Source organism: Lissotriton helveticus, chromosome 3_1 (genome assembly GCF_964261635.1).
Source record: "Lissotriton helveticus chromosome 3_1, aLisHel1.1, whole genome shotgun sequence".
Lineage (NCBI taxonomy): Eukaryota > Metazoa > Chordata > Amphibia > Caudata > Salamandridae > Lissotriton > Lissotriton helveticus.
In genome coordinates, this window is record NC_136061.1 from 1,911,956,541 (window position 1) to 1,911,979,430 (window position 22,890).

The following is a 22,890-nucleotide window of genomic DNA, read 5'->3' on the forward strand; positions in this document are numbered from 1 at the left end:
TAATGCACTTAAGAGTATATGGTATGGCTATATCATAGAACAGCTATAAGGAGATGGTTCCGAAAGCTGCAGAGGGGCTCAGCTCATGCTAGGGTACCCTCTCACATAAAACCAAGCACTCTGCCTCCAGGATTGTCGAGGCCTACCATAGGAGTGACTTAGAGGTGCCTATGTGTCTATATATATGGGTAGATATAGGTATACTATATCTAAGTAAGGGGTGATTACACCACCTTACCCAAGCGGAGTGATCAGCCTGTGGTGTCAGTTTGGATGGCCAGCCAGGGGTGGCATAATACATGCTGCAGCCCCTGGTAGGCCTTGGATGCACCTATGCCCTGGGTACCTATGGTACACTATACAGGGGCTCACAAAGGTGACCCAATACCCAATCAGGTATGTACCTAAAGTACACGGTATCAATTTAGAGAGACCAGCTGGGCTGTGGGTCTGATTAGCAGGCCCACAGCCACACTAAAGTCGAAAAACCAGAAAATCACAGCAAAAAGTGGGGGTGACCATAGGAAGCAGACCCTACTCCCCTAAAAGTATTATTATTATTATTATTATTAAGATACATTTTGAAATTACTTGTTTTATCTGAACACTAAACTATTTAGCATCAACTGTTCATTGTGAGGAATGCATTTTTAAAATAAAAGTGAAAAAAAGCGATGTGGGATGGCCAGCGCAGACCAAATTATAGCGCTTTTTTTTTTACTTTCAGCCATGCCGCACAGTAGTCTTGTTGCTGTACAACATGGCTGAAAAAAGGCTTTTAAGGACAGCTATCAGTGTCGTCAATATTATTTTACGCATGTACAGCAGAAAGGCTGTGCATTATGCATGAGTTATACAAAAAAGAACTGAGATGGAGCGCTGCCACATCACAGTGCTTTTTTAGACTTTCAACTGCGCTGCTGTACAATATGTAAAAAGAAAATATTGAGAATGTCAATAGCTCTTGTGGGTGAGGCCCATGCTTGTTAGTCCGCTTCAACTGCTGGGTGTTAAGGGAATCTGTCGAACACTCAATTGTCCCTAACCCATGTAAGGCATCTAGCATGGGGTACAGTTATTCTGGTTAGTCTTCTTGAGCCTCAGTGAAATCAGCTGATGGTCTGGGGTCTCCAATCGGTCCCTACAGTGGGGGCATAGACCTGCAACATACCTGACTTCTCCATTCCCACAGGATTTGTAGCATCACTAGCCTGTCAACAATTTTTGACGGTCACAGTGGACTTTATGGTTTATGTCACTGGCTTCTTGGCTCATATAATGTAGTGCTGAGAGGGTTGGGCGTTCCTGGTCGATGAGATTTAGGACAAGAAAAGTTTGTTTTCAGGTTGTAAATAGCAGTGCTCACACACTCCTGATATTTAAGGTACTTGAAATACTGTATTCTATCAAATATTAAAGACATTCGTAATGTACAACACAAATATTTGAACACATTTTGACAGGCAGAGAGCTTTGACTATTTGTGAACTAGAAAGCAAGAGAAAACATTTAAAAGCAGGGTATCTCAGATGTTTCTGTTCACTCTATACTTCTGCAGTTCTGTTGCATCGTCACAAATTCCAAAGCACAAGTCAAATTAGTTTGGCTGGATCTTCCGTCTGTATTTCAGTCAGGTTGGCTTGCTTGATAAGTAAAACTCCCCCTCCCTACCCCCCAACTTTTACACCCCCACCACCATTTGAGAAAAAGTCACCAGCCGCCACCTGGCTGGGACCCCGGGGTGTCAACCGGAGAGGCAGAGAGAGTCTGTGTGTGGGACAGGAGTGGAAGAGACCACTGGTTCTGAGAAGGAGAGTCTGTGACCGCTGGATACTAGCAGGGGAGGCAGTGACCTCTTGGGGTGAGTAGAAGAGGCATCGAGCCATGTGGGTGGAACGAGAGCCCGTCTATAGCCACGCTGGGCTCTAACCTGCAGTGGCATATAATAGAGGTAGGAGGGACCTGACGAGGGAGGGAGCGAGGGGGCAATACACCGTGATCAAAAGCGCTGTAAAAAGGCAAAACAGATCACCTTTGAAAATGTATCCCTTAGCCCCCAACCAGCCAGTCCGGCCGTCTTCATATCATGTGATCAATTCCACCAGTTAATAACTTGGCCATTAACTACCAGAGGGGTACAGAATTCTCCTGTCACTGCAGCAAGCGTTGTAACACAAGACAACGGCATTTCAATCAATAAATTCATATATTTAATCAATATTCTGCAGCAACAAGAACACAGGGTTTTACAAAACGATCACACGACATTTACACGACAGAATGTGAGTGAATCTATACAACAGTCAGTAAAAACAATGAGCTTGAAAACAAAAGTCATTCACCAACAGTGTTAAATGAAAACAAGCGCTACGTACAGCGGTGCACTGCGATTCAATTATCCACTGGCTTACATCGCAACAAATAATCAATAAAGAACTGTTCCCACTACCTGCACAAGTGCTGAGGGGAACAAAGAGCGCCTACAAAATGAATTACTGAAAACCGTGACTTGAAGAAACGGTTCACAACCTCTCTTTCCTTCTTCCATTTAGTTGCTTCCCTGTGAAATCGATCCAAAAAAAGAACAAGCCCGCGAGTGGTGCACACGCGCACGCCACAGTGAGACATGTGGTTTCAATTATCGCACCCATGTCTGGGCACGATAATTGAAACCACATGGCGGCGGTGCGGGTAACCGACCCCAATAGGCCATGGGTGGAGCAATGCGCCCGCCTTTGGCCAACTGTGTGCTGTCTTTGTTAAAAAGACGCATGCAAAGGCCACTAGCGTGGGCCAAAAGGAAAAGAACACGCACAAGCGTGTGCGATTCCTATGTTAGTTTTAAAAAACCCCACGAGAGGTCTCTCGCTGCGCACTGCAACGCTAGGCACGAGACCTAAAAAGGAGAGAACCCAGCAGACACATTTGTAGCATTATTAAATGCAAATTCGCCCATCCATAGCAACTCAGACCATTCACCCTCCTGCTCCAGAAGGAACATCCTGAGATATTGCTCTAATTCTTGGTTGATTCTTTCGGTTTGACCCCCTGTTTCAGGATGATAACTGGTCGAATGTCTGACTTCTACTCATAGACCAAACATAAAGACTCTAAAAAAAAAAATGGGACACAAACTGGGAACCTCTGTCAGAAATTAAAATCTTCGGGACCCCATGTACCTTGACAATGTGTTCAATGAATTGCTTAGCTTACTCTTTTGCTGTGGGAACCCCATTTAAAAGAATTAAATGGCTCAACTTTGTGAAGGTGTCAACGAAAACTAACAGTATTGAACCCATGACTTGGAGGTAATTCAACTATCAGATCCATGGTGATTGTGTGCCAGGGTTGGGAAGGAATAGGTAGAGGGTGTAATAATCCTTGGGGAGCTTGTCTCATGGCTTTTCCTAGGGCACAGATTTCACAATTAGCCACATATTGTTTAACACTGGACTGAACTTCTGGCCACCAAAAAATATTGTTGAATGAGTTCCAGAGTTTTTAACACCCCCTTGTGACCCGCTAAAGGTTGGTCATGGCATGCTTGTAGGGATTTCTCTTGAAGTACAGCGCACCATTGAAGTAGGGTAACTGGTCAAGTACTTCTCTTCCTGAATGTTGTAAAGTCCAATTTAGTATCTCTTCTGAGGTTAAACTTCTCTGTACATCTTCTTTAAAATCCACAAAGTCAAGAGTACAGATGATCTTAGTCTCTGGGAGGATGGTTTGTGGGATCACAGGAGATTCTTGAGTTTCAGGTTGAATTCGGGCTAAAGCATCCGCTTTTCCATTCTTATTCCCAGGGCGATAAGTGATCACAAAATCAAAGTCTGCAAAATAGAGAGACCATCGTAAGAGTCGAGGGGTCAAGGTTTTAGAGGTCTTTAGAAACTGCAGATTCTTGTGATCAGGATATGTCTCGCACTCAACAAATAATGTCTCCACTCCTCAAAGGCATCTTTGACAGCAAGCAATTCTCTTTTTGCAATGGTATAATTAATTTCAGCAGGCGTTAATTTCCTACATCGAAATGCCACAGGATGTAACTGCCCAGTGTTCTTATGGCACTGTGACACCCCTCCAATGTCAAAATCAGAAGCATCCGCCTCTACAAAGAATGGTTCTGCGGGATCCACACATGCAGTAAGATGGGAGCTGATATAAACATTTTCTGGAGAAACTCAAAAGCCTCCTCTGCCTCTTCAGACCACTGAAACTTCACACCTTTTTTTTTTTCTTTTTTTTTTTTAGAAGTTTGGTGATGGGAATAATTCTCTGTGAGAATCCTTGAATGAAACGTTGATAGAAATTTGCAAATTCCAGAAATCATTGAACCTCCTTAACAAGTTCAAAGGCTTTATTTCGATAAAATCGTATCATAAAAGCATCACCATGATATAAAAAACATTTACACAAAGACAAACTTTCTTTTATAATTAGGAGCACACGTTTTAAAACTTTTTCTTAAAAAGTAGGATATAAAACAAGAGAATTAAACATTTAATGCAAGCCTTTTTGCTCTAATGGACCATGTCCACGATAAAGAACTTGGATAGACCACAGACATATAATGTGTGGGTATCGGATATTAAAATGCGGAGTGCTTCACTTGACTGCCTGGTACCCATATCCCGACATATGGGTTTGAGCCTCCGTTGCCTTGGGAGTACATAAGCCGGGCAAACAAATAGAATATGTGGAACAGTTTCAATGCTAGTTGTAAAAAAAGGGCAAAAAGATGTAGTTTGGGACGGGGGTTTCCAATGGGTCGTTAATGCACGCACAGGGAGAGCCCCAACCCTGAATCTGAAGTATAGGGCCCTATCATAGGGTTTCCAGATAATATCTACATAGAGCTCTCGGGATGGTGTATCCTTGTGTTTTAGAAACTCTTCCGTTAGCCTGCCAAGAGATGGGTCAATGGTGGTTCTAGTGGCAACCCATTTCCAGTAGCGGATCTTAAGGGTGGCTTTCGGGGGAGAAGACCGGCTAGTCCAAGCTTCGCTAAGTCCCAACTCCCCTAATAAGAATTTAAGATCGCTAAGCCATTTTATTTGTTGCCATCCTACCATTGATAGTAACTCCGCTAGTCCCTTTGCATACTTAATAAGTTCAGGGGTTCGCCACAGACTAGCCCACAGGAGCAACGGACGATATTTTGCCAGCTCACAAATGGACTGGCAGCCCAGATCGAACAGCAGTGGTAGCGTCGGTGTACTCTGCGGAAGTGACATAAAGCCCCTTAAAAACTTGTTCTCAGACCTAGTTAAGAGATCGATGTTAGAAAAGCCCCAAAGCTCAGCGCCATACAAGGTAGCGCCGACACCCTTTGTCTTATAAATATCAAGAACAGGAGCAATTGGCCTGGTCATGGAAGAGCGCTGCTCTTTAAGGAGCGCCCCCGTAACCCTCTTATGGCTTAGCAACATTTTGGTAAGGTGAGGGGCCCACTGCATGGTGTCCGTGATGCGAATACCCAAATAATCAAATACGGTGACCCTCTCGAGGGATACTTGGTTTAGAGTAGGGGGTCGCCCAAGTTTTTGGGGGGATTTAGCACCAAGTACTTGGTCTTCTCTGTGTCAATTACCAGACCGCGCTTGGTGCAAAAAGCCTGGAAGCTGTCTAGAAGGCCTTGAAAGCCCACCGGGGTCTTAGATAGTAGGAGCGTATCATCGGCGAATAAGAGTGTAGGGATGCGCTCCCCCGCCAGAGATGGTGCGTCTGATGGTTTTTCAAGCAGATGTTCAACAACCCCATTCACATATAGCGAAAAAAGGGTTGGGGCAAGGACGCACCCCTGGCGGACCCCTCTGCCCACCGGTATCCTGCTAGTTTTCTGCCCCTCAGTGCCCCACCTAACTTGTGCAAAGCTATCCTCATGTAACCTCACAAGGATAGACAATATATTACAGGGGATCCCCATGTCTGACAGCACCCCCCATAGGCGGCCTCTAGGTACATTCAACATTGAACCTCCTTAACATCTTTCGGGGAAGGCCAATCTACAACTGATTGAATCTTCTTTGGGTCCATGGTAACTCCTTCTGGGGAAAGAACAAATCCCAAAAACTCAACAGTTCGAACACTAAAGACACATTTTTCTACCTTCACGCACAATTGGTGGTGACGTAGTCTTTCTAAAACTATCTTGACTTGTGCAGGGTGCTCCTGTGGAACCTTGGTGAATATCAAGAGGTCATCCAAATATATGACTGCGATCTTATCAATCAAATCTCCCATAATGTTGTTAATAAAATGTTGGAAGGCTGCAGGAGCATTGCATAGGCCAAAAGGCATAACTTGGTATTTGAATAAACCGAATTTCGTTTGAAACGCTGTTTTCCATTTGTGGCCCTCCTTAACACGGATGAGATGATACACCCCTCGAAGGTCCAATTTTGTGAAAATCTGAGCTTCTTTAACTTGATCAAGGAGTACAGAAATCAGAGGGAAAGGATAACGATTTTTGATGGCCACTCGATTCAATGCACGATAATCAATGCAGGTCCTATGGGAACCTTCCTTCTTAGGGATGAAAAATAAAGGAGAGGATACTAGGGACTGCAAGGGTCTAATAAATCTGTTGGCCAAATAGCTATCCAAATACTCCTTAAGGTAACGGTTTTCATTGTCAGTCAAGGCATAGATTCTTGAACAAGAGAGGACCGCTCCCGGTTCTAATTCAATGGTACAAACATAAGGGCGATGCGGAGGTAGCTTCTCCGCTTCTTTTTCAAAGAAAACTTCTTGAAACTCTTGATACTCAGAAGGAATCTCCATGGAATGGATTACACAGATGGATGCTCCTCCAAAATAGAGTAAGGAAGCTTGCGAGGGTTCAGGACACTTGTCTTGATCATGATAATGTTCTGAGCAATACTTGGAGTTCATCAGTACTGTCAGATTTTACCAATCAATATTTGGGTTGTGAGTGGTGAGCCATGGTAACCCCAAAATCATCTGAAATTGTGGCGCATCAATGAGATTAAACTGAATAATTTCACTATGACCATCTGCTTGAATCAGTTTAAATGGTTCCGTATGTTGGGTGATGGACCCGGAAGAAACATTACTCCAATCAACTGCCCAAACCAACTCTCTTCTTTCTTTTTGAATAGCTGTTACTCCAATTCTTTTTGCGCACTTAATATCGCAGAACTTTCCGGTGGGTTCGGAGTCCAGCATTATAGCCACCCCAGAAATTTCTCGATATTGAAACTGAATCGTCAAATGCAAAATCAAATGAGGAGCCATTGTTTGTAAGGTATTCATTATGAGGTGGGATTCTGGAGCGGTTTTATTCTCTAGCACGATCAGAGCGACCCAGTCTACTGATGGTACTGCTGGTTTCCCTTCAGAGGAATCTTGGGATTTTTTGGACATTCCTTAACAAAATACCCTGAAGTTCCGCAGTACATACAAAACTTTTTTTTTCTTCTTTGCTTCTCTTCCTTGCTCAAAGGACCTCAGACCATTCCAATTTGCATCAGTTCCACCTTAGAAGAAGTTGCAGGGGTCTTATTTGCCTCAAGTCTAACTCGATCAAATCCGGGGGGTGGAAATCTTCTCTTTTTTCTCCTCTTCGTTCCGCCCACCGAAAATCTATTTCTAGCACCAAATCCACCAGAGCAGATCGCTCCATTGGTCGGTTGGGAATTTGTGCTAAGGTACCTTTCATTTCTTCATGTAATCCTCTATAGAAGAGAGACGCTCTCTTTTCCTCAGGCCCGTTTGTTTCCACGATTAACTTATTAAACTGGGTTAAGTAGGTCACTAAATCTTTATTGCCTTGACATAATTCCAAGAGCTAATTGTCAGTTGCTTGAGATCTTTTTCTTCTATCGTAGATTCTCAAAAATGCAGTTTTAAATCGTTTGAAGTCATACAGAAATGGGTCATCTCTTGTCCCCAATGGCATTGCCCAATTAGCTGCATCTCCAGTCAAATAAAAGAGGGTAAAGTCTTCTTTGGATTGAGCGTTAGGGAATAAGGTAGGTCGACACATGAAATGAAGATAGCACTGTGTCAAGAAAAGTTGAGCCTTCTGTGGGTACCCAGAAAACCTTTCGGGCGAAGCCAGAGGTATTATTATTATTATTATAAATTTTATAAAGCGCTTGGTTACACCAGCAGGTGTGTCCCCGCGCTAGTAGCTGCTGTTGTTTCCCATTACGCTTTTGATGCTGGTTGTAGAGAGAGGACACATTTGGCACACTAAAGTTTGGGGAACAGGATTGTTTTTAGTTCTTTGCGGAAAATGAGCTCCGAGTTTTCCAAGCGCAGCTTTTCTGGCAGCTTGTTCCATAGCATAGCAGTCGAGGCTCTGAAGGATTTTCCCCCCATTCTTGCTCTTTTTACCTTCGGGACCTGTACCAGCCGCACGCCACAGGATCTTAGTTGGCGTGTTGGCTCATACCGCTTGAGATAGTTATGCAGGTACCTAGGGCCTCTCCCCTGAAGGATCCTATGTCCTATAAAGAGGGCTTTAAACTTCACCCGTTCCCTAATAGAGAGACAGTGGAGTGTTCTCAGGGCTTTTTGTGATGATGCCATTCTGGGTAGTTGAAGGATCAAGCGGGCCGCCGCGTTTTGTATGCGTTGCAGTCTAGAGACGCATTTTTCGCTGGCTCCTAGGTATAGTACGTTTCCGTAGTCCAGCCTGGATGTTATCAATGCATGGACTAGGGTCTGGCGCACCGGCGTGGGCATAAGGTCCAGTGTTTTCCTAAGGACCCGTAGTGTGCCGAAACAAGTGCCTGCCACTTGTTTGGTCTGGTGGTCGAAGGATACATTTTTATCCAGCCAAACTCCTAGATTTTTCACTAGATTGCTGGGGGGCTATTAATGGAGAAATGGAATGGACTTCCTGTGCCACTGTTCTTGGGACCGACTAAGAGAAGGAATTATGAGAAGAAGTCTGAGGTATTGGAGTGGCTTCTGCTATTAACCCATCCACTCTCTGGGTTACCAAAACTGTTTCTTGTTGGGAAGCTACTGTGTCATTTTTTAAACTTTTGTTTTCCTCCCTTACTGCTCCCAACTCCCTTTGAATTCTCTCCAACATTTCTCCCAAGGACTTTAGACTAAAACCTTTTGCAATTCTGCCTAGGTGGAATAAAATGTGTGGGCACTTCAATCTGTCAAGAAGTACTTGAATTCCACGGAAGCAGGATGGACGCTTTTTCCCAACGCCCGCTAACCGGTGACGCCACCAAATATTTATGGTAACACTGACCAACAAGGGGGAAGGGGGAATGGGACAGAGAAGAGAGTGCCACAGGATGGTAAACTCTCTCGTTAGTGGAACCCACTCTGGAAGATGTCTTCTATGTTGTGCTCTACCGGTAATGAACCAAGGCGAGGAAATACCTAATACACAGAGAGGGAGAGAGACGGGTTATCAAAACAACAGTCAACGCTACACCTACTCTGATATTGTTTGCCATCACTAACTGCTACCAATTTGCTCCTGTAGTCTAGCTTCTCTTCTGTGTAAGGTTGATTAACAAATGACAGCATATTAATACACACTTTGTTTGTAGACAATATGCAGAATTGACTCTGAAATGTCACAGTAACTCTCACCCTCAATCGTTCAGTAAAGCGCTGGTTAATAGAAACGAAGGACTCTTGATGGTTCAAGAAAGCGCTGGTGAAAAGAGCTTCAAAATAATCCTCAAGAAAGTCTTGTCAGGGTTACGCCCAAGTAGGAGCAGGGAAGGAAAGTAAGGGTGGAAAGGTTAGGAAGCACCACATAGGGAGGAGGAGTGCAGTTCGATGCGCTAGCAGAAACCCCTTACTGACTTCGGCTTTCGTGAGGTTTGAAAATCTGGCTGAGGCTCCGGAACGGAATCTCTTGCTCCTCAACAATGGCAAAGGAACTCCTTGGAAAGGAGAGCCGTACTTGAAGTTGGAAAAGGCTAAGGAATGCAGCCTCCAATTACGGTGGCTTTCACATTCGGCAATTGAAACCGGACGCCGCTCCAAGCCTAGAGGGTTACAATGGCAGGGTAGCTATCCTGAAATAAGAAATACTTTCACAAGAAGTCCGCCTCCCACTCTGTGAAGAGGAGCGGACAGGAACGAACTTCACTCAGTAAAGTCTTGATTGAAGTGCGCAGTTGAAAGCGCGCACACTCGTCTTAAAACGTCCTGTCTCAGACCTGCAGTAAGTTCAGTAAAGGCAGCGGCCATCTTGGAACATTTCAATTCACAATGTAAGTCTATAGATTCCTGTACTGATTAACCATTTGAGGCTTCACAAAGGTTCTTCTGTTTTCCCTGACTGCCTAGGATTACAGATGCTACACTAGCTTGATTCCTGATACTGCCTCCAAGGAGGGGCAGAAAGACTGTAGCATATATTTTTTTTGGGTGGGGGGCAGCCCCCACTCCTGGAGTATTAAAAAAATCCCTGGCGTCTAGGGTGCTTTCTGGCCCCCTCCGGTGGGGAAGGGGGCAGATTGGTCGCTATTCGCATGCCCATTCTGGCCAGCCCCACCCCTAAGTATATATTAATAAAAAAAAAAAAACCTGGGGGCCTAGTGGGCTTTCTGCTCCGCCCCCCCCGGGGGAGCAGATATGGGGCAGAAAGTCTTATTCCTTCTTTGGGGGATAGGGTGGGTGCTTTGGCATGCTCATTCTGGGCAGCCCCCATCCCTGGAATATTAAAAAAAATCCCTGGCTTCTAGGGTGCTTTCTGCCCCCTCCGGGGGGGGGCAGAAAGGCTGTCTGGGAAAATTAAATGGGGGGAGCAAAGGCCCATGACCAAATGCCTGCTCCCCCTTCCTTGGTGGCTAATGGGTGGATCCCTGTTTGGGGACCGCCCCAGGAGGGCGATCCCTAAGCAAACAGGGATCCACTAGGGAAGTGTACCATTGGAAAGGGGAGATTCTGCCCTTTCCAGTGATACTTCTTACAAGTGTTTCGGTGCTCTGGGGCTCAGATAGCCCCACAAGCACTGAAACATTGAAACTGAAACTTAGTTTCAATTTCGTTTTCAATCTAATGACGACAGCGCACCATCCGCAAGATCGTCATTAGATTGAAAATGAGTGAAGGGTCTCAGGAGGTTGGGGAAGCTCATCCACACCGCCCGAGGCCCCCCAAAAAAAATGGAATTTCATGTTCCTGTCCTCATGAAGGAATGGTTCCATCATGAGCACAGGAGCTCATGACGGAACCATTCGTCATGAGCACCAAAGGGATAGGAAAACAGACAGTGTTCTGAGTGATTAGAGCCTTCATACACTCTGTGCTGGGAAGCATTTTTGGAGGTCTTCTGCCCTTTTCCTGATGGTCAGGACCTTGCTTTTTCTGCTCTGCAAAGGATGTCCAATTAAGAGGCCAAATGAACCTGCCACTTTCACATGTGCTCCTGTGTCGTGAACACATTATACAGTGTTTTGGCGCACCCTTACTTCAGGAACTAAATGAACAATGGTTCTTGTCCTTTCCTTCTGTGCAGCTATGCTGCGTGCAGCCCTTATTCCACTGTCTCTTGTGCACTTTTGACTGTGCCCTGGACACATGCCTAGGAATGCACCTGGCTCGGTCTTTGGACACTGACTGAGTAGTAAGCCTATTGACGGTCTACTTGTATTGTTGTCCCTTGCACTTTCCGTTGCTTCTGAACGCAATCTACGAGCCCTCCCGTGATGCTTCTGCTCCTAATGATTTAGATTCTGGGTTGACTTCTGCGGATCCTGCACTGGCTGCTGTTCCTTCGGCGACTGCTGGATGGAACATGTTTGCTTGATGGATCTGATCCGATGGGGGCCTCTGGTAATATTGTCTGCAGTTGCTAAGAACAGCATTGCTTTGTCTACCTCCCGAACACAAACAATCGGGCAGTTTCAAGTCGTAGGACATTTTTTTTTATTCAGCTTTATTCTAATGCTAAATAGCTTTTTAATAGTTTTTTTGTCAATTTAGCGTTTAATGATTTTAAAAAGAACGTCTCTCTATGGTCTTTGTTATTAGAGAAGCACAGTTCTTTTTTAGATTTTAGTCGAGTTTTTACTTCTTCACCCTTTTATTTTTATCATTTGTCAGGGGTAGCTTTTATGGAGTTACGTCCAAGGAAAGGGTGTCACATGATCAGGATAGTCAAGGTTAGAAAGGCTACTATTTGCAAGTTCATGCTTCTAAAGTTGCCTTCTCTTGCGTGCACGGGACTTCTGATATACATTTGCGTGAGTGACCATGCAGGATAACATTTGATCAAATCAAATCATTACATTTGTAAAGCACGCTACATACCCGTGAGGGTCTCAAGGCGCTGGGGGGGGGGGTGGGGAGTGAGGGGGCTGCTACTGATCAAAGAGCCAGGTCTTGAGGAGTCTTCTGAAGGCCAGCAGATCCTGGGTCTGTCGTAGGCTTGTAGGGAGAGTGTTCCAGGTCTTGGCGGCGAGGTAGGGGAAGGATCTGCCACCGGCGGTGGTTTTCCGGATGCGTGGGACTGTGGCGAGGGCGAGGTTGGTAGAGCGGAGGCTGCGGGTGGGGGTGTAGAAGCTGAGTCGGTCGTTGAGTTATGCTGGTCCGGGGTTGTGTAGGGCTTTGTGCGCGTGGATGAGGAGTTTGAAGGTGATCCTGTTGTTGACGGGGAGCCAATGCAGGCCTCTTAGGTGGGGTGTGATGTGGCCGCGTCGGGGGATATCGAGGATCAGTCATGCCAAGGCATTCTGGATGCGTTGCAGCCGTCTCAGGAGCTTGGTGGTTGTTCCTGCGTAGAGGGCGTTCCCGTAATCCAGTCTGCTGGTGACGAGGGTCCGGTCGGCCCAAGCCATCTGTCACTCTGCCGACCCTGGGCAAGTCTGGCAGGGAGGCGAGCAGCAAGCCACCCGGCGGAAGGAGCCTCCCGAGCGGCTGCCTCGGTGCGACCAGCCACCCTCGCCGGACTGCAAGGGCGGCTGGGTACAGCACCCTCCCAGGCCACCTGGGCACTAGGCCTTCCTAGGCCATCTGGGTAGCCGGCCAGGGAGGTGGCTGTCCTAGGTGCGGGCAGCAGGTGGGACACCACAGACAGCCAGGCGCCCCGGGGCGGACGGGTCGCTGGACCCCTTTGTCGGGGGCCAGGTTCGCCGGCGGCGTACCTCCACGGCAGGACCGGGCTGGGACTCGGGTGAAGGAGGGTCCAGCCAGGGTGATCACGGGGGTCTTGAGGGGGGACGAAGGGAAAGCGGAGCTAACCCTGCGACAGCCCCAGCCGTGTCCCGGGGAAGCCCCGGGGCGATTGACGATTGAGCGACCCTCAGACAGGTGTAGCCCCGGGAGGAACCTGGAGCTGCAAGGTGCGTTCGAAGTGTCGATGATCAATGTGTCCTGCAATTCACACTAATTCTGGCAGCTAGCTGCGTTCTTCGATGCACGAGTCGAGTAATCCACCGCCAAGAGTCACAGGCAACATTTCAAAAACATTCGCCCACCTGCGGGGGCAGGAGGTAGGCGATGCAGTCAGTCCGTCGCCCGCACAGCGAGACGACCAGGTCGCCCCGTTCAAGGCTTTTAATCTGTGAGTCAGACTGCACCGTTGGGAGAAAAAAACATTGCCAGGCACTCGGCCTGGGAGCCCCACCCCACCCACGGGCAGTGCGATGGGAGCAGGCAGCCCCACAGCCACTGGTCCCTCCCAGAGTAATCGGGAGGAACACGAGTCTTCAAGCCCATCGGCCCGGCCCCACAGGCCGCCGGGCTGGCCCAAGCCATGCCGGCAGGCTAGCGATCAGCCCACCACCACCCTCGCCCGGGTCGGAGGCGCCGGAAGGGAAGAGCCCGGCAGCTCCCCATCCTGCACACCTCCCACCGAGAGGAGCCGGGGTCCCCTCACAGGCCCTTAGCCCCTTCTCTTCCAGGCCACCCTGCCGCGTGAGAAGGGACACTCCTCGGTCACCCGGAACCCGGTCGGGCTGGGTCTCTGGTGCGGGAGGGTCCAGCCAGCACCAGGGCCTTTCGAGGGAGGGGTGGTACCAGCCCAGGGATGCACTGCCATTCGGTTTCCCCCCACCCGAGGGAATGTCGTGCCGGCTGAACTAGGGTTTGGTCTCAGACAGGGACAGGGGACGGGGGCCGCACCCCATCCCCGGTCCCTCACACGTCAGTCAGGCCCTCCGAAGTCCCGGTCCTCACCCGATCACCCCATGCGGCCACGGACAGCTCCGCCGGCCGGGGTGCACCAGGGCCCTGCGCCTACGGGGTGTACTTTCAGGAGGCGGCCGAGGGCTTCAGGCTGGCGCCGTTGGTTGCTCGGGCCGCTCCGCCGTTAATGATCCTTCCGCAGGTTCACCTACGGAAACCTTGTTACGACTTTTACTTCCTCTAGATAGTCAAGTTTGATCGTCTTCTCGGCGCTCTGCCAGGGCCGTTGCCGACCCCTGCGGGGCCGATCCGAGCACCTCACTAAACCATCCAATCGGTAGTAGCGACGGTCGGTGTGTACAAAGGGCAGGGACTTAATCAACGCGAGCTTATGACCCGCACTTACTGGGAATTCCTCGTTCATGGGAAATAATTGCAATCCAGAATCCCTATCATGAACGGGGTTCAGCGGGTTACCCGCACCTGTCGGGAAAGCGTAGACACGCTGATCCGTTCAGTGTAGCGCGCGTGCCGCCCCGGACATCTAAGGGCATCACAGACCTGTTATTGCTCGATCTCGTGTGGCTGAACGCCACTTGTCCCTCCAAGAAGTTGGACGCCGACTGCTGGGGCTCGTGTAACTAGTTAGCATGGAGAAGTCTGGTTCGTTATAGGAATTAACCAGACAAATCGCTCCACCAACTAAGAACGGCCATGCGCCACCACCCACAGAATCGAGAAAGAGCTATCAATCTGTCAATCCTTTCCGTATCCAGGCCGGGTGAGGTTTCCCGTGTGGATTCAAATTAGGCTGCAGGCTTCACTCCTCGTGGTGCCCTTCCATCAATTCCTTTAAGATTCAGCTTTGCAACCATACTGTCATGAATTGAAACACGAGTGAACTAACCTTTCATAGCAGGATACAGCGGGAGCGATGGTGATGCTTAATTCCGACCACCCCTATGTGCAATACACCGCAGGAGTGATGTATCACAACTCCACCACGGGCATCACACAAGGGGAAGGGGAAAAGTGGATAAATAAAATATAAGCAGCAGTGCAAATCAGCAAGTCTTGATAGACCCAGATGGTCGCGTTTTCTCTTCCTGATCAGAGACCCTGCATTGAAACAAAGCACACGTCACCACACACCACCCAACAGTTAACAAGTCATTGTAATGCAGTGTGTGAAAGAGAACTACACTTACAATAATCACTGCTGCAAATGGCTGTACTCAAAATGGCACAAAAATGGAAAAATAAAGTAAAGAAAAGAAAAAGCAATCATGACAGCGTATACCACTCTCTTTGGAACAGAGAGCGTATACTCTAAGCACATTCAGCGCACTCTACTTATCTTAACCAGTGAGAGTCTCTAGTATTGTTAGGTCCGCTGATGCAGTCTCCAATGTAACCGCCACACACTCGTTATCCTCACGAGATGAACCTAACTAATCCAGCGCGGCATGCGCTATAACTAACTACAAAGTCTTGGGAATTTCTGCACGACTTAAACAAGTCCACGCGACAGTATTTCCACAAGTGCAAGCGTTCCTTTCACGCTTTATGAAAAGCGCAATGCCTTTACCCGACCGCGCTCGCACACGCGAAGTCAATCTTGGCGTCTTCAGTTCCAACGCATCTAGCGCTGCCGCTCTAGCAAGAGAAACAGCGGATTCTTCGTGGCAAAGATCCAGCGCGTCATGCGCTGCCACTCAAAAGAGAGAAACCGCGTTTCTGTTCTCTCAGCTTTACAAATACGAATGTTCTTCCTCCGGACCGAGACTCTCACTACGAAAACAGGTGCCAAGCACCTGAACACAGGAAAAGGAAGGGCTAAAAGCAAAAAGAAGAAAACAGAAAAGGGACACACCTAGCACCAGGCATTCTGGGAATAGTAGTCCCAATTCTCCAGCCATACCAAATCATGACAGAACCCCCTCACAATGACCGACGTCCCGGCGGTCCACCAGGCTTTCCAGGAAAGCGAACATGGAAACGCCGCAAAAGGACAGGACAATGCAAATTAGACCGGGGTACCCAAGAGCGATCTTCAGGCCCATACCCCTTCCAATCAATCAAATACATCACTCGGCCCCGAACTCTCTTTGAATCGAGAATCGCCCTCACTTCATACTCCAAATCACCCTCCACATCCAAAGGACAAGGTTTCACGGGCAGGCGAACACCAGGAGCACATGGCTTCAATAGGGAAACATGGAATACCGGATGTATGTGCCACTTGGGAGGAAGGACAAGCCTAACAGCCACAGGATTGATCACACTATGAACAACATACGGACCCACAAACTTCGGCTGCAATCGGGTATTCCCCTTAAACTTCAAATGCCTCGTGCTCAACCACACCAAATCCCCATTTTGATAGGAAGGCTCCTCTCGTCTCTTTGCGTCAGCATAACGCTTGTCCCTCTCCCTTGCTTCCCCCAAATGTGTCTTAACCTCCCTCAACACTGTTCTTAAATTGGCATGATGACTCTGGATAGAAGGATGTGAGGAAGTGACAGGATGGGCAAAAGGCAACATATTGGGATGAAAACCCAACAAACAAAAGAAAGGTGAGCACCCCAATGAAGAGTGTGTGGCATTATTATAGGCGAATTCGGCAGTCCATAGAAGGGTACTCCATTCAGAACAATGTTGGAGAGAGAAACACCTAAGATATTGTTCAAGGGTTTGATTTAACCTCTCCGTCTTACCATCTGTCTGAGGATGGTAACTCGAAGACAGACGGGCATCAATGTTTATACTGGTACACAACTCCTTCCAAAAACGTGATGTAAATTGCGTTCCCCGATCAGTTATCAAAACAGATGGAAGACCGTGTAGTCTCACGACATGTTGCAGAAATGACATGGCCAATTCCCCGGATGTAGGCAATGAAGGCAAGGCAACAAAATGTCCCATTTTGGACAAGTGATCGACAATGACCAAAATAGCAGTGTTTCCATGGGAAGAGGGCATTTCAACAATGAAATCCATAGAAACCGTATGCCACGGAGAAGGAGGTACTGGTATTGGACGCAACAGACCACTTGGAGACTGATGACTTGACTTAGCTTGGGCACAGATAGCGCATTTAGAAACATACTCCAAAGTGTCTTTTCTGATCGAGTTCCACCAAAAAGAGCGAGACATGGTCAATAAAGTTTTCTGTTGTCCTAAATGCCCCCCTAAGGAAGAATCATGAATCCATTGCAAAGCTTGTAACCGCAAAGGTCCCTCAGGAACATACAGTTTATTATCTTGCAGCAGCAGTCCATCCTTCATACCTCGATGCACCGGATCTACATCCACCCAAGCCTGTGTATCTGGTATATCACATTGGCTCCTCACGTCATCCAGAAAACTCACAGATGTAATAACCGCTGTCAACCCCTCCTGATACAGGGCATTGCGAAGAATGGGTGGCGGTTCCACCTTTTCATCCGGACAACAACCAACTGCAGGATTTGCTGGTCTTGACAAAGCATCAGCCTTACCATTCTGAGGACCTGGACGATACTTAATAATAAAATCGAAATCCGCAAAAAATAAAGACCATCTGAGTTGGCGAGGTGTCAACGCCTTGGCACTTTTTAGAAAGAGAAGATTACGATGATCCGTAAATATTTCCACCGTATGCCTGGCCCCCATTAAGTGATGTCTCCACTCTTCACAGGCTCTTTTGATGGCCAGCAGCTCTTTATCCGTGATGCTGTAATTTATTTCAGACGGAGTCAGCTTTTTGGAAAAGAAAGCAACAGGATGGATCTGCCCGGATTCAGGATGTCTCTGAGACAGAACGCCCCCTAACGCATAGTAGGATGCGTCCGTTTCCAACACATTTCTCCAATTTCACGAATAATGTATTTGATTGCAATCTTTGCAACACTGCCTCCACATGCTGGACATGTTGGTCAATCGTCTTGGAATATATTAAAATATCATCGATATAGACCATACATGATACGTCCAACAACCCTCTTAAAACCTCATCCATAAAAAACTGGAAGGCGGCAGGGGCATTGCAGAGGCCGAAGGGCATCACACAATATTCATATAGGCCGTATTTTGTTCGGAATGCAGTCTTCCACTCGTCGCCCCGCTTCACTCTCACCAAGTGGTATGCACCCCGAAGATCCAGTTTAGTGAACACCGTGGCTCCCTTCAGCTGGTCCATAAGCACCGGTATCAAAGGCAAGGGATACCTATTCTTTTTTGTGATCCTGTTAATTGCCCTATAATCAATACATGCCCGCAAACCGCCTTCCTTTTTCGAAATGAAAAAAAGCGGCGAAGAGGCAGGTGAGGTAGATGGGCGAATAAAACCAGCAGCCAACATTTTCTTTAGATAAGATTGCAAATAAGTATTTTCGGGCTCCGTGAGTGCATATATCCTACTGCACGGTATACTTGCGCCGGGTTCCAACTCAATTACACAATCATACTCCCTATGGGGAGGTAGTCTACTTGCTTCCTTCTCGCAGAACACATCCTGGTAGTCCACGTATTCTTCAGGTAAAGTAGATACAAGACATACGGACTGGACACTACACCCAGAAGCCAATAACACAGCCGGGTTATCCTCCTTAAAGATGTCTGATGCGTAATGTGCTCTTGTACAGTGCTCAGCACAAAATACTGAGTTCATATTGATCGTTCTAGCGGCCCACTGGACGTGAGGATCATGCGTGGTAAGCCAGGGCATTCCCAATATCAACTTAAAATTTGGCGCATCAATAAGATCGAATTGAATCTTTTCAATATGCGTTGTTCCCATTTTCATCATGAGAGGGTACGTATGATAGCACACGGGTCCAGATGTCAGTGCCGTTCCATCAACTGCTTTAACAGGTTCCGGTTTTAGTTTTCGAATACAAAGTATACCCAACTCATGAGCATATGTTTGATCTATGAAATTCCCTGTGGCTCCACAATCAAGCAAGGCGTGTACCAGTTCATATTTTCCATCAGCCACCTCCAACGTAACACATACATTAATGTGGGCTACAGTATTTTGGATCGTATTGATGAGAAAGGAAGAGACATCATTTTTCTCTGACCTCAAACAAGGCGTCTCCTTCATGCTTGAGGTATTCAGTTTTCCGCCGGCTCTTCAGCCCACTCCACCACAGGCACTTTTTTCACAACTGGCCTTTCCTTATAGGGGGTCTGGTTTCTCATGGAACAGTTCTGTATGAAATGGCCAGCCTTCCCACAATACATACACAACTTCAGTTGTCTTCGCCTTTGTCGCTCTTCTGCACTGATAGGCCCTCTAAGGCCCCCTGCTTGTCTTGAGTCATTTCCAGTCATATTAGATGAATTGCCTTCTGCCAACACTCTGGGCCTGATGTAGGGGATTTTAAATTCACCACGTTGCTTATCTTCCTTTCTCTCCTGCAACCGATGGTCTAACTGCACTGTTAAATCAATAAGCCCCTCACAAGTGACAGGTAAAGGAACTACTGATGCAAGGACATCCTTCAGATCACTACGCAGCCCTTGATAGAATAAGGAGATGCGTTTTTCTTGTGGCCACTCTGTTTCCACTACTAGTCTATTGAATTCGGTTATATAAGGCAGTAAATCTCGTGTGCCCTGTTTCAATGTAATTAGTTCCCTATCCAGAGACAGAGAATAAGCCTTCCTATCAAATAACTTCCTCATTTCATCACAAAATTTTGTAAAGTCAACAAGAATAGGGTCGTTCCTTTCAACCAACGGAAAAGACCATGTAGCCGCATTGCCACCCAAATACGACATTACAAACGCTATCTTGGACTTATCATCAGGGAAAACTGCCGGTTTACACATAAAGTGCAAACGACACTGCCCCAGAAAGACATTGAACCTTTTTGGATCCCCAAAAAACCTTTCTGGAGGTGAAAGAGGAAGTTGAAGGGGCTGTATAACCTGTATAGTGGAGGAACTAGCACCGCCACCCTGCCCTTGCGATGCTTCCCTAGCAACCGGAGGAGGCAACGTACTTCCCCTAATGTAATGTCCTCCCTGTGCACCAACAGGACCACCCTTTGAAAAACCTGCCATTTCTCTTCGTACTGTAACCATCTCAGAACGCATAGCAGCATTCTCTCCTCTCAATGCTTCTACCTCCATTCGTAAGGCAGACAAAGTTTCCAACACCGAAGTCGCAATAGCGTTAGAATCCATCGCTCAGGCTGTATTCAATTCGTGGGCTTGTCACTCTGTCATGAATTGAAACACGAGTGAACAAAAGCAACCAGCAGCTGACCAAGGTTTCGCACATCCACTTTGTCTGTTTCAAAATTATTAGGCGGTGCGGCTACTCTCACCATCCGCTGCCAAGGATGTAGATCAGACCAATAGTTATGTAAGAGCAGAGAGGCGCACTCAGTGAAGTCAATAGTATATGAGAGTCCAAAAAGAATTGTAGATCTTCAGTTCTTATTTGTAAAAGTTTTCTTTATTTTCGTGTACAGCGGCACAGCCAACGCGTTTCATTCCCATTCGTGCCTTGGGAATTTCATCAGGGCTGCAAAAATACATTGACATATATAAGTATTTGTCCAATATAAAAAAAAAAAAAAAGACATTTGCCCAAAGGGGGCACCAGTCCGAGCCAAATTGCATAAACGTGCGCACCCATAGATCCAAATTTGTTGACCAAGTTAAAAAACTGCTAAGTGTCAATTTTGAATTTAAAAATACCTAGTGAAAGCATATACCCCCTCACCGGTACTATGCAATCACCGGGCCAGTACAAGTCAAAATGCTTGATCCTGATTAAAAACGCCACACCATGCCTATTGGAGAAAATAGGCACCCGAAGTGTGCAAGTTTTCGAGCCATGCGGACCATCGGAAAAGAGAGATAGAAAGAACGGTTGTGGTTTAGATATCCTTATTCCCAGTATGAAAGATAAATAAAGGTCAAAGTGAAAGAATGTGAACCGACTGTCCTGTACTCAAGCTAAGAATCCCCGAAAAAGTTTTTGTGCAGTGAAGACCAAGGAAAAAGGAGGGGTCCCTTGTGAAGAGGTCCAGAGTGAGACGCATGAAAAAATATTTGAGAGAATATTACTGCTCACCATATATACAGACAATCTAGTCTATGCGGTGTCTCTCGACGTAGTACTTCTTAGAAAGCCGTTTAGAAGACAGTCATGGTAGGTCACTTTGTGTACCTATAATAAGAATGTTGTACAAAAGCGCATGAGGACAATATCATTTGCGGATTTGATTTCTCTTGCGGGAACATTGAGTTCCTGTTCATCTAAGATTCTGAACTTGTTTTTTATAAAAGAAACACCTTTATTGGTATAAGTGATAGGGGGTGGCCAAAGATGGTGTTTAAACTGATCCCTTTTGGATCATTATATCATAAAATGAGGGGATATAATACCTGCAAAATACTCCGTGTTAGGTTCCAAGTGGAATGAAGATCCAGGTCCCCCCGAAATGTCAGATTACTGTTGCTATGGCAAGTCAGTGAGGGTAGAGGTTCCGGACCCCTATACGTGAGAGGTTAGAAGGATATGTAGAAGTTAGTCCCGTATATATATATATATATTAAAAGATACATCCTTGGAATCATAGTCCTACATGTGAGAGGAGATAATGATTACATTTATATAGGTGTCATGGACCAACATGCATCTCTTGGTCCCATTTGATGTCCCTATTCATGATAGCCAGTATTAAGCCCCCTAATATTAATTATTTCAAGTAATGTGATCTCAGCATGGTTTTTGGAGAGCATTTAAATAACTGCGCTTTTTTGTTAAGCAGCATGTGAGTCTCACAGGTCGGAGCAATATCGCTTTGTTATACATCAAACATCCCTGTCAAATGGACATAAGGCAATAAAAATGGTATTTACAAAGAGAGTAGTGTCAGAAGGAGTCTTCTAACAAGAACCACATCTAAGTTAAATCTTTACAGGTAAGCTCCTGGTCCCGCCCCCGTGTACTGTTTCCCCCAGCAGGCTATCATAACCCTTTAGCGTAGAGGGCGTACCTTGGGGGAACTCCGGAGGGTAACAGGAGTCCAAAACGCTCAGAACAATGTCCGATTTCAATATGAAACTGCAGAGGCGTAGTGACGCGACGGTGCCTGTAAGTAATGCACAATGCCTGGTTATAACGCCTTATCTGAGGATGCCCTCGGATGCCCATTTAGTTTAGTCCAACAATCCCAGGAACTCTCGCTTACCGTAGGTATGGCCCCCGTTCTCCGCTGCTCCTCCTCCCGGAATACTGGACGCACCGGACATTCATCGCGCGCCGTGTTTTGAAGCAAAATGCGTCATCACTCAGAGATGGTCACGTGACGTCGGGATCAGCCCTTGTCGTGGATAACTGGATATCTGTCCTAATGTGGCGGCCATCTTAGAGTGTTGCCGGCAAGACGATTTACATTGCGATTTAGTATAATAGCGAAGCATACTTGCCAGAATAATCGGAATGTTCCGTGGTATAGATTTAGTCGCTTTAAGAAATCGAGCAGACATAGAAAACTATGCTCTTTTCCGCTCATACTATTATGACGATTTGAATCGGTTTGGACAGTGCTTGATGTCATATTAATAATTGACAGTCAAAGTAATACATGATTGGAGGCCGTTCGCTCAAACAGATCAGTCAGCCAGACAAATGCAAATTATCTTCGATTGGTACTTTTTAAGTACAGTGAGTAGACCTGAGAGGCATGTAATGTCAAAATAGTAAATAGTCTAAAGAGTAAAGCATGGTTAAGATTCAGTCGTTTAAGTGGACAATTTTAACTATAAGAGTCAGTGCTATTTTCTTTAATGTAGTTCCATTGGTAG

The 22,890-nt window shown here is 46.6% G+C and overlaps 1 protein-coding gene, 1 non-coding gene and 1 pseudogene across 15 annotated transcripts in view; all 3 read right to left on the reverse strand.

The window, feature by feature from the left end:
* Positions 1 to 22,890, reverse strand: part of NAP1L4 (nucleosome assembly protein 1 like 4) — a 1,123,813-nt gene that overhangs the window by 1,064,231 nt on the left and 36,692 nt on the right. The window lies entirely within an intron of this gene.
* On the reverse strand, positions 13,250 to 13,400 carry LOC144825697 (5.8S ribosomal RNA). The gene has a single exon (XR_013609517.1). It is a non-coding gene; the product is annotated as a 5.8S ribosomal RNA (ribosomal RNA).
* LOC144825452 (18S ribosomal RNA) lies at positions 14,265 to 15,002 on the reverse strand (annotated as a pseudogene).